Here is an 11357-nt window from a genome sequence, read left to right as displayed (position 1 = left end):
GGAAACAACTTAAGTCGAGAATCAAAGAGAAGGACTTTCTGGCCAACTTCAAAGGTCTTCTTGGTAATTAGCTTATCATGAAACGCCTTCGTCTTCTCCTTGTAAATTCGAGAATTCTCATATGCTTCAGTCCTTAACTCGTCAAGTTCGTTCAACTGAAGACGTCTATGATAACCCGCCAACCTCATATCAAAATTGAACTTCTTGATGGCCCAATAAGCACGGTGTTCAAGCTCCACTAGAAGATGGCATGACTTCCCATATAGTAACCGAAAAGGACTCATGCCAATGGGAGTCTTGTAGGCAGTTCTATATGCCCATAAAGCATCGTCCAACCTATCACTCCAATCTTTTCGGTTTGTATTGACGGTTCTTTCTAGAATGTGTTTAATCTCTCTATTCGAAACTTCTGCTTGACCATTCGTTTGAGGGTGGTATGGTGTAGACACTTTGTGAGTGATATTATACTTCTTCAACAAAGCTTCAAAAGATCTATTACAAAAATGAGTTCCTCCATCGCTGACAATAGCTCGAGGCGTACCAAACCTTGAAAAGATTTTAGCTCGAAGAAAACTGAGAACAACTTTAGAATCATTAGTCCGAGTGGCCTGTGCCTCCACCCACTTAGAAACATAATCTACAGCGAGAAGTATATAAAGGAATCCATGAGAAGAAGGAAAGGGACCCATAAAATGAATGCCCCAAACATCAAAGATTTCAACAATATTGAATGGGTTTAATGGCATTTGATTTCTTGGGCCAATATTACCTGTCCTTTGACAACGATCACAAGTCTTACAAAAATGATATGCATCCTTGAACAATGATGGCCAATAAAAACCACTCTCAAGTACTTTAAGAGCTGTCCTCTTAGCTCCATAGTGGCCTCCACATGCATAAGAGTGACAGAAAGTTAGAATAGAATCAAACTCACTTTCGGGTACACACCTTCTTATCACTTGATCCGGGCATTGCTTCCATAAATATGGATCATCCCACACATAGTACTTTGCCATCGTGACAAGTCTATCCTTTTGTGCTCTAGTGAAGTCCGCCGGAATCTTCTTGGTAACAACATAATTGATGATATCCGCATACCAAGGATCCGCAACCTGCATAGCAAAAGTTTGTTCATCAGGAAATTGTTCTTGTAAGGGTAAAACCTCACCTTCCCAAGTTCGAGTATGTGTCATGCGGCTGAGATGATCCGCCACAACATTCTCACACCCCTTCTTGTCTTTGATTTCAATATCAAACTCTTGAAGCAAGAGCATCCATCGAATCAGTCTAGGCTTAGCATCCTTTTTTGTGAGAAGATATTTTAATGCTGCATGGTCAGAAAAAACAATCACTTTAGTGCCTATAAGATATGATCGAAATTTATCTAAAGCGAAAACAACAGCAAGTAGCTCTTTCTCTGTGGTGGTATAGTTGACTTGAGCCTCATTGAGAGTCCGAGATGCATAGTAGATAACGTGAGGCAGCTTGTTTACTCGTTGTCCCAAAACAGCGCCCACCGCGTAGTCACTTGCATCGCACATTAATTCAAATGGAAGGCTCCAATCTGGTGGCACAATGATAGGGGCTGTCGTTAACATTCCCTTAAGCTTGTCAAACGCCACTTTGCATTCTTCATTGAACTCAAATTCCACTTCTTTTTGAAGTAGGCGGCAAAGAGGCCTTGTAATCTTTGAGAAATCCTTGATGAAGCGTCGATAGAAACCTGCATGACCAAGAAAAGAACGAACCTCCCTCACACATGTAGGGGGTGGTAAAGAACGAACAAGATCTATCTTTGCTTTATCAACTTCAATACCCTTAAGAGATATAATATGGCCTAAAACTATGCCTTGTGTTACCATGAAGTGACACTTCTCCCAATTAAGTACAAGGTGAGTTTCTTGACAACGTTTTAAAACAAGCGACAAATTATGAAGACAATGGTCAAAAGAATTACCGAAAACTGAAAAATCATCCATGAATACCTCAATAATTTTTTCGACCATGTCAGAAAATATGCTCATCATACAACGTTGAAATGTGGCAGGCGCGTTGCATAAACCGAAAGGCATCCTCCTATACGCAAATGTTCCGAAGGGACAAGTGAATGTCGTCTTCTCTTGATCTTCCGGAGCTATGGCAATTTGGTTGTAGCCCGAGTAGCCATCCAAGAAACAATAATATGCATGACCTGCAAGACGCTCAAGCATCTGATCAATAAAAGGTAAAGGAAAGTGATCCTTACGCGTAGTATTGTTGAGCTTGCGATAGTCGATGCACACTCTCCAGCCCGTTTGCAAACGTTGAGGCACTAGTTCATTGTCCTTGTTCTTGACAACTGTTATTCCAGATCGTTTGGGCACAACTTGTACAGGACTCACCCATTTACTGTCAGAGATAGGGTATATCATACCGGCATCAAGAAGTTTGAGAACTTCTTTCTTTACCACTTCCATCATAGGAGGGTTCAATCGACGTTGGGATTCTCTTGTAGGTTTTGATCCTTCCTCAAGAAGTATTCTATGCATGCATGTGGTTGGGCTTATGCCCTTGATATCTGCTATACTCCAGCCAATTGCTGTTCTATGCTCTCTGAGAACTCGAATCAGCTTATCTTTATCCTCTACCGAAAGGTTAGCTGCGATAATAACTGGTAGTGTCTCATTGTCTCCCAAGTATGCATATTGTAGATGGTCCGGTAGCTGTTTAAGCTCCAATTTTGGTGCCTCAATCACAGAAGGTACAAGTTTTTCATTAGAAATTGGAAGAGAAATAAAAGGAGAATAATACTTACCTTGTATCCGTGGCAAAGCTTCAAGGACAGCCACAGAACTCTCCAATTCTTCACACCCAATAGCTTCTTGGTTGGTCATTGTGATGGCTGATTGTTGGCATGGTAACAAACCCAACTCCAGCACAGTTTTTAAAGAGTCATCACCCATGCTTGTATTGAATGTATCCTGCACCAAATAATCAAAAGTATCAATGGAAAAACAAGATTGATCATCACAAGGATACCTCATTGCTTCGAAAATTCTAAAGCCGATTTTTTCTCCTTGAATTTCCATGGACAAGGTTCCTTCATAGACATCAATCTTGGTACGCGCAGTTCTCATGAAGGGCCGGCCAAGTATGAGGGGTAAGGAGACCGGCATAACAGCTTCTTCCATCTCCAACACAAAGAAGTCGGCCGGAAAGATCAATTCATTCACACGTACCAAAACATCTTCCAACAAACCTCTTGGTCTTCTAAGTGATCTATCCGCGAGTTGAATAGCCACACTAGTCTCTTGAAGCTCACCTAGATCAAGTGCTTCATAAACAGAAAAAGGCATTAAATTTATAGAAGCACCTAAATCAAGTAAGGCTTTTTCAAACCTTTTTTCACCGATGGTACACGGTATGGTAAAGCTTCCATGGTCTTTCAATTTGGGAGGTAGTTTACGTTGGAGCACAGCTGACACCTCCTCACTTAGAGCTACTGTTTCATGTTCTTCAAATCTCCTCTTGTTAGTGCAAAGCTCCTTAAGAAATTTCGCATACTTGGGAATCTGTTTTATAGCATCCAAGAGAGGAATGTTTACTTGGACCTTACGAAAGGTATCCAAGATATCTTTTTCGTGTTGCTCCTTCTTGGTTTTCATGAACCTGCGAGGGAAAGGAATGGGCACAGTATACGAATTTGAAGCATTGGTTACCTGATGGTCGGTCGTTTGCTTCTCCTCAATATTTTTTTCCATCTCCTTTTGCCCAAGAATTGTGTCCCTTTTGTCCTCCTCCTCTACCACATCATTCTTTCCTTTGTTATTCAACATTGGTTTGTCCAGAACGTGCTTTCCACTCCTCAAAGTCACAGCTGCTGCTTGTTCAGGGTTTACTCCTTTAGGATTAATTTCGGTTTGGCTAGGGAGTTTACCCGGTTCCCTTTGAGAAAGAACAGTCACAACTTGACTCATTTGTCTCTCAAGGTTCTCTATAGCCTTATCTTGCTTTTGGAAACGACTATCCGCTTTCTGTATAAAGGAATTAGTGCTATCAACCATAGTCATAACCAAATCTTCAAGTGACTTACCAGGTGCACGTTGCAAAAGTGTTGGAGGATTCATAGCTCGAGCTATCTGTCCTTGGCTCGAGCCTTGAGGTGCAGTAATTGCTTGTTGGACATTGTCATTGTTACTCCATCTTAAGTTTGGATGGTCATGCCAACCCGGATTATAAGTATTGGAGTAAGGGTTATACCTTGACCTTTGTGCCGCATAGTTAGCTTGCTCCAGCTCTGTAGAATACATGTGACAAGTTTCAGTTGTATGATCAATATTGAAACATTTAGCACATACCTCACTTTGAGTAGCTTGTCTTATTGGGAGTATGGTCTTCATTAGCATGTCTAATTTATTTTCAATAGCTGTTATTTGTGAGGAAGATCCATCTCGAACATCTACTTCATCAACACTCCTACTCCTTGATCCTTGTCTTCCTCCAGTAGAGAATTGCTGAGAATTTTCACTTAAAGTCTCGAATAATTGAAAAGCCTCATTACTTGTTTTATTCATGAAAGCTCCCCCACATGCTGAGTCCACTAAGACTTTGTTGGCATCGTTCAAGCCTTCATAAAAGGATTGAGCTTGGTCATCTTTGGAAAAACCATGATGAGGACACTTGCGAAGCAACTCATTAAAATGCACCCATGCTTCATGAAAAGAATCTCCATCTTTCTGCTGGAAGGCATTTATCTCCTTTCTCAATTGCCTTGTTTTCTGAGCAGGGAAATACTTTGTGATGAACTTGGTAGCCAGCTGATCCCATGTGGTAATAGATCCTGCTGGCAAAGAATTTAACCACCACTTAGCATCATCCTTTAGAGAGAAGGGAAAAAGAATTAACCTGAGTCCCTCGGCATTTAGGTGTTGGATGTTCTGTGTCCTACACAGATCATAGAATTCCCGAAGGTGCATGTTCGGATCCTCCATCGACTTTCCATAAAAGTGTGGTACAGAATTGATCAATTGAGGAGATATGCTATATGTAGATGCCGCAGTGGGAGTAAAGGCAATGCAAGACGGCTGAGCTAGATTTGTAGGGACAAAAGAAGCCTTGAGTGGTTTCTCCTCTTCAGCCATTGCGTTATCCTCAAAAATATGCTGCTCTTCCTCTTCGTCCAAACTAGATCGTGGCGATGGTGGTAGTGACTGAGAGGATGTGGATTCCGTAATTCGGCGTTGGGCTGCTTCTTTACGGTGTAGACGAGCAGTGCGTTCAATCTCTGGATTGTAAACAAGGTCCTTTCCTTGAGAACTTCGAGTGTGCATACACTGAAAAGAGAAACAAAAAGAAAATTAATTTGCAATTAAATAAAACAATCCCCGGCGACACGGCGCCAAAAATTGTTCAGCTATTTTCGAACACCAAAATAGGTGCTGAAAAATAACTCAATTTAATCCTTGCAACTTAAGAAAAACATTGTTGAGTACAGTGAGAAGCAAGGGTATCTCCCGCAGAGGATTGGAATATAATTGCAAATCAAATCTAATTGTGACTCGAGCTAACAGTATTGTGACTCGAGCTAAACGACTAACTTAGAATAATCAATAAGAAGTAGGAAACGTTTTTGATTCTTATAAGAGAAAGAGTCAAGGGAAAGCTATCCACCACTAACAATCATGTACTGCTGCAATCTTCAACTGTAATTCTTGATTCACGAATGATGATGTTTAAGATAAAACAATGGCGTGTTGATTTTACCATATTGCTCTCTCTTAATTAGTATGTCAAGTGCATGGCATGTACTCCTTAACTTAGTTCTTAAGATGCAATCTAGAATGACATGTTCATAGATTCAACACTCAAGAATCATTAAGCACAAAGAAAGCAAACATCACTAAATTCATAAGATGTGGCATGCATCTTACATAACCTAGAAATCAATTCACATGAATATGAGCTATCTTATTCATTGGCTACTTGAGACTTTATGAAGATATGGGCGATCAATCATATTGTCCTAGCAATAGAATTCTAAGACATGCATCTAAGCGTGCACTCAAAGAAACATATCTCAGATTTCATCAACAAGTAATGTAGTGAAAAGATTTTCATTCGATATCAAGAAATAAGATTAAAGATTAACGAAGTATCAATACAATCATGTTCGGGCTTCAACTAGCCCCTTAACTGAAGGAAAACTAGCCACTCATCATCTGTTTTGAACACTAAAACACAAAAGAGAAAGAGACAACCAAGTAGTAGATCTCCGCTTGCTTGTTGCCGATTTCACCTTCTCTTTGCGTCCTCCGTTCGTTCTTTCCTCCGTCCGTGTGTTCTTCGATGACTTTTACATCCCTTTTATAGTTTCACAATAGGGCACGACTGAGACTTTTGAGACAAAATAGGAATTAAGTCCAATTACCATAAGGAAGTGATTCTCCTAATTGATACAGAACTCGACTTTCGATACACTTCTCCTTATGGAAACTGAACTTAATTGACTGAGAGAGTTGTCATTGACTTCTAACACATGATTCGAGTGCCCCGTAATCTCCCAAGATTTATTCCGTGTCTTGAGTACCAAGAATAGTAACTTGAGATATCAAATCTTCTAATTCCGTATATAATTTCTACACTGAACCACTGATGCTAAAACTGATGCAACTTCCTCTAGGGAACTCCAAATCACGAACCGTAAAATTCTATGGAAACTAGACTTCTAGATATTTCCAACGGTATATCACTCGTTGTCCAATTCCTCCTGAGCACGTCCAGTTTATTCCGTGAAATGGACGAATCTGTTTAAGAACCTGACTTGGCTTCAAAATTGTGAACATATTCATCTTTTCTTATTTCACCATATTTTTGCCTCTTTAGCTCTCAATCACCATTAGGGACGTATTCCTTCAAAACTTACACAAAACACATCAAAACAACCAATTTCACAAAGGAAACTAGTGCAAAGTATAGGAATAAGGGATGTAAAATGTGCATAAATATGTGTTATCATCCAATCATATATATTTTTTAAATTCTTGCATCTTTTTCCCAGTATATAATTTTGATTAACAAAATACTATTAAAATTGTCAAGTTCCTATCATAAATCATTGCAATTGAATGTTTTTATTTATTTAACTATGACTAACTTCTTTTCTATCTATAATTTCTTTTGACAGACACTTGAAGAGGTCCAAGATTTTATGTTAAAAAACTATTTAATTATAAAGTACATGTAAAGAATGACAAAAATAATTTATATTATTGTAAGAAATGTGTATTCGTAGATTTGATTAAAAGCTCAAGTAATGAAATTGAATACTTTAGTTATTGCTTCAGTCAAGATTTTCCCTTTTCCTTGTAACTTTTATTTTACACAAAATTTTCAAATGTTATAAATCTAATAAAAAAAAATTTTGAAGGGAAAGTCTGTAATTTATTAAGAATCACGAGGCAGCAAATCTGCCACTATAGCTTCCTGAAGCCAAAAGGGCTAATTGATAAGCTCATATATGCTCTCATTTTATTACTCTCTAAACTTAGTTTTTGTTAGAGGATTGGCTTTAAAAAGGATTTATTACTTTGCTTTCCTCATTTTAAGTTTTCTCGAGCACTTGGATGGTCTTTGATGGAAAATGGTCGATTTTGAGTATTTTGAAGAACCGTCAATTGGAGAATGAAGCTAAGACATTGAAGAATATTGGAGAATATTTTGAGAATTTTAGGTGAAGCCAATTGACCCAGAATTTGAAGACAAGTTGAGCTGAATTATGATCTCGGCAGAACTGTGGTACCTGTGAAGAAGTGGGTCTAGAAGATTCCACAGAATTTTCCTAGAGACGTATGAGATAGCCCTGGAAAGCTAAGACATCAAGATTCAATTTACATATTTTTGGAGATTATTATGAAGGGCGGAACATGGGAAAAACGTTCGACACATCCAGTAGTACAGTTGCCTAATCAAAGAAGAAGTCAACCTCCTCCCTTTTTGTTGGGTTTATTGTTTTGAAAACCAGGGGTTGCTGTGAGGTTTCCTTGGAGTTTTAGTATTTGTTTTAGAGGAATTTTAGCATTTGAAAGAGGTTATAAAAGGAGGACTTCATAGATTCTCACAGACGTTCAACACTCAGATATTCAGTCGACTTTTCTAGGGCGTTCTCCAACTTTTCTTGCGGTTTTCATTCATGACTATGTGTAACTAAACGTTTTTGTTAGGGCGTGATGAAATCTTAATATGATTCTCTAGATTGTTTATTGTTCTTATCTTTGATTGCTCTTTTGATGTTGGATTTCTAATCATTGTGCTATATACTTGTTTGATTGCTTGGATGATTGGCCACCAACTAAGTTTTCAATTAAGTAATTTGATGCAAGCTCACGTAGATACCATACGAGGTTTGAGGCCAGCTTCTTATAATTAGGAATTGAGAACGCCTAGGGTAGAGACCATACTCCTAGGGTTTACATGGCATGTTAATGAATTCTTGCACTTAAGGACATCTTGCATGTTCATATTTGAGTTAGATACGATAACCAAATTGCATGTTAAGATAAACAAATTAGCCTAGATACCATAGGTAATTCACGCCTTGGTGGATTCGCCAACAACATCGATTGAGTGGATTAAAGGTGAGGTAATCAACAACTAGAGAGGATTATTAAGATGAATTCATTGTCCGAGTGCTTTCATCAATTTGCTTTCACAATCAAAATCAATAATTTTGTGTTTTCTTTACTTCGTTACTTTGATTTTATTGCTTGCTATCTACAATCAACCATCTCTCAAGAATTGTTTCTTTTGCTAATTTTAGTATAGTAGTTAATCGTATTCTTTGTCCAATCCTTGTGGTTCGACCTTGTTCTTGCATAATCTATCCTACTACGGTCTTGTGCGCTTGCGAGTATTTTAATTTGGGATTTTTGTTTGGTTATTTTAAGCGATCAAAAATTACTATTAAGTTTTTGGCGCCGTTGTCAGGGATTGTGTTATTCAATTCGATTAATTATTTGTGCTTTGCTTAGATTTAATTTTGTTCAATTTTTTTTCCTTCAGGTTGCAAAATCAGTGCGTTTTAGCTCGTGGCAAATCTCTGTAGCTCGAGCCAAATCAACCAACGAATAGATTTTTGTGGCTGATTGGTATTAGACCAAGGGGAAATGATCTGATTTGAGTTTTGACATGCGGTTGAGCTTAAACTTCGTGACATAAAAAAAAAAGCTAAGGGAAGAAAGAGAAGAAACTTTTGAGAAAGGTACAATGACTTGTTTCTATGAGAAGATTAATTCTACTTCAGCTTTAGTAGCAGAAGTGGCAAAATTGAGACATGAGCTGAAGCTACTGGCGGGAAAGAAAGAGGTTTGTGCGTTGTGTTATAGCACTATGCATATTATTAAAACGAGCCCACATAATCCCGTATGGCAAGAGGAGAGAGGAGACTGCATCCTGAATATATTCACAAAATAGAGTTGGGTATAATCCCTACTCTAACATGTACAATTTGGGTTGGAGAGATCACCCAAATTTTTCGAGGACAAATTAGCTAGGACAGTCCTCAATGATTCCACAGTTTGAGCAACAGACCGAGCCAAAGAAGCCTTGCCTTGAAGATATGTTTGTTCAATTCATGCAAGTTACACAAGCTTCAATTCAGAAATTATATATACAATTGGGATAGCTAGCTCATATTGGATGAAAGGAGTCAAACCGAAGCTAATTCAAGAGGTATGGAGCATGCAAAGGCAATTAGAACTCTACGAAACGGCCAGTCATATGGCAGAGAATATGAGGATATGATTTTGGGGGATGAAAGAGTTAAAGATACACCAGTTGTGCCTCCATCTTCACAAGAGGAAAGTGACCAATTAATTCCTCCTAGCGCACCACTGGTTGCCCCATTGAAGAAGAGAGTCTACACACCTCCTTTACCCTTTCCACAAGTGTTCCATAAACAAAAGAAAGAGAGACACATGTTGGACATTACGGAATTGTTCAAGAAAGTTCACATCAACAATCCGCTATTGGATGCAATTAAACAAGTTCCATCATATGTCAAGTTCCTCAAGGATATATGCACTAATAAAAGGAAGTTTGCAGAGCATGAGAGGGTGATGCTAAACGAAGAGTGTAGTATTGTTCTACTCAATAAATTGCCATAAAATTTGAAAGATCCAGAGAGTTTTACAATCTATTGTGTTATTGGCAATTTACAATTTGAAAAAGTTTTGATTGATTTGGGTGCTAGTGTTAACTTAATGCCTTTATTTATTTTTCAACAACTAGGTGTTGGAGAGATGCAATCAACGTCAATAAGCTTACAACTCGCAGATCGGTCCGTCAAATTTCCACTTGAAATTATTGAAGACGTGTTGGTTAAAGTGGATCGTTTCTTCCGGCTGATTTTATTATACTTGATATGGAAGAACGTCGATAAGTTCCCATCATTATGGATCATCCATTCTTGGCAACTGCTGACACTATTATTGATGTGAAGAATGGTTTGTTAACCATGAATGTCGAAGGAGAGTCAACGGAATTTCGGGTATTCAAGGCCATGAAGAGACTGACGGATATGGAGGAGTGTAATCGGCTGGACATTATTGAGAAGCCTGTACACACCAATTTTATTTCTCAAGTCGACAATGATGAGCTAAAAACCAGCCTAGAGCATCCAGAGTTAATACAAGCTGCTAGTGATGATGTTTTAAACAAGGTAGCTATGTTCAATTCTACCCTAACTCAGCCACGAAGATGAAGACAAGCTATAGAACTTTTGGGGCCACCTAATCAACGAGTTTTGCCCTCCATACAACAAGCTCCTAAACTAAAACTTAAATTGTTGTCCACTCATGACATGCCAATTGGATCGAAAGAGGTCTCTCCGGACCAAAAAGTCCTTTAGAACAACTTTACGCTCAATCTATTTCCATAGAAATTACGTTTAAGAAGGCACGGTCCTTTTCAAGTTGCTCAGGTCTACCCCAATGGAGCTGTTCATAGTCAAAACTTGGAGAGGGACAAATAGTTTAAAGTTGACGTGCATCGCCTCAAACCATATCATGAAGTTGGTTATGATGCTGCCAACTCCATCACTTGAATGAATGCATTGCTCTACGTCTTGCGTAGACGTTAAATAAAGCGCTTCTTGGGAGGCAACCCAAGCTCTTTTTTGTTGTATTTTAAATTTTATTTATTTATTTACTTGGTGCTTAGATATAAATCTTGATATTTTGATTTTGTTTCCTGTAGGATCTATTGGACAAGGGTAAAATTAGCTCGAGCTACAAAATTTCCACTTGATGGTTCGATGAGACAGTTGCAGATTTAGCTCGAGCTAAACATTTTTGACTGGATGACTTGAATGGGAAGCTTGTCCA

The 11357-nt window shown here is 38.5% G+C and overlaps 1 non-coding gene across 1 annotated transcript; it reads left to right on the top strand.

Moving 5' to 3' along the window:
* Window positions 1-4641: 4641 nt before the first annotated feature.
* LOC119998024 lies at window positions 4642-4748 on the top strand. Its single transcript, XR_005468155.1, has one exon. It is a non-coding gene; the product is annotated as a small nucleolar RNA R71 (small nucleolar RNA).
* The last annotated feature ends 6609 nt before the right edge of the window (window positions 4749-11357 follow it).

This window comes from Tripterygium wilfordii, chromosome 4, assembly GCF_013401445.1.
Source record: "Tripterygium wilfordii isolate XIE 37 chromosome 4, ASM1340144v1, whole genome shotgun sequence".
Classification (NCBI taxonomy): Eukaryota; Viridiplantae; Streptophyta; class Magnoliopsida; order Celastrales; family Celastraceae; genus Tripterygium; species Tripterygium wilfordii.
This window is presented reverse-complemented; position numbering and strand designations above follow the sequence as displayed.